The following is a 798-nucleotide window of genomic DNA, read 5'->3' as shown; positions in this document are numbered from 1 at the left end:
ACCCCCCACTCCCCACGCACTCCCCCCACTCCCCCGATCCCCTTCTGGATCGGGGCAATGACCCCGGCGGCTACCCTCACCAACGTCGCCATCGCTGCACCGACATGCCGGACCCCGTCACCGGACCGCCGCCGTCCTTCTCGACCTCCTCCTCGCGGCCCCGTCCTCCTCCCCGTTCCTGGATCTGGAAGGGCACCCAACGGCGCCACCCGCCGCCCCGATGTCGGAACCGCAACTCCGGCCCCTCCCCGAGCATGCTTTAGCACCTCTACAGGGCCCTGTGAGCCCTCATCCCCTTCCCCTCTCCCTCTCCGTCGCCGATGCCATCCAATCCACGCTCCCATGCGTTCCCACGCCGTCCACGCCAAGCCACTCGCGCCCTGATGCCCTCGTCGCTCACGTGCAACCCGTCGTTGCTCCACGCGGCCTCGCTCGCCGCACCTGCCATGCCCGGCCGCACTCTGCGCCGCCCGCGCGCAAGGACTCTCGCGCGCCCCGTCCACACCGTGGCCTCAGGCCTGTGGCCCTGCACACGCCCGGCCACGCCCAACCAAACCGACCCGCACCTGGCTGCTCTTCCTCTGCCTCCCCACTCGCGCCGCTGCTCGCCTGCTGCTGCTTCGCGCCGCGGCCGCCGCTCGCCTCGCTCGCCGATGGCCGCGCCGCGTGCTTGCTCCCCGCTGCTCGCCGACCCGCGTGCCCTGCCTGCGTCGCCGCCTTCTGTTGACGCCCGGCTACCCCCGCTGCTCTCTGCCGGGCGCCCAGGCCGCTCGCGCCGCCCGCCCGCACAGGCCACCG

Source organism: Triticum dicoccoides, chromosome 6B (assembly GCF_002162155.2).
Source record: "Triticum dicoccoides isolate Atlit2015 ecotype Zavitan chromosome 6B, WEW_v2.0, whole genome shotgun sequence".
Lineage (NCBI taxonomy): Eukaryota > Viridiplantae > Streptophyta > Magnoliopsida > Poales > Poaceae > Triticum > Triticum dicoccoides.
Note: the sequence above shows the minus strand (reverse complement) of the source record.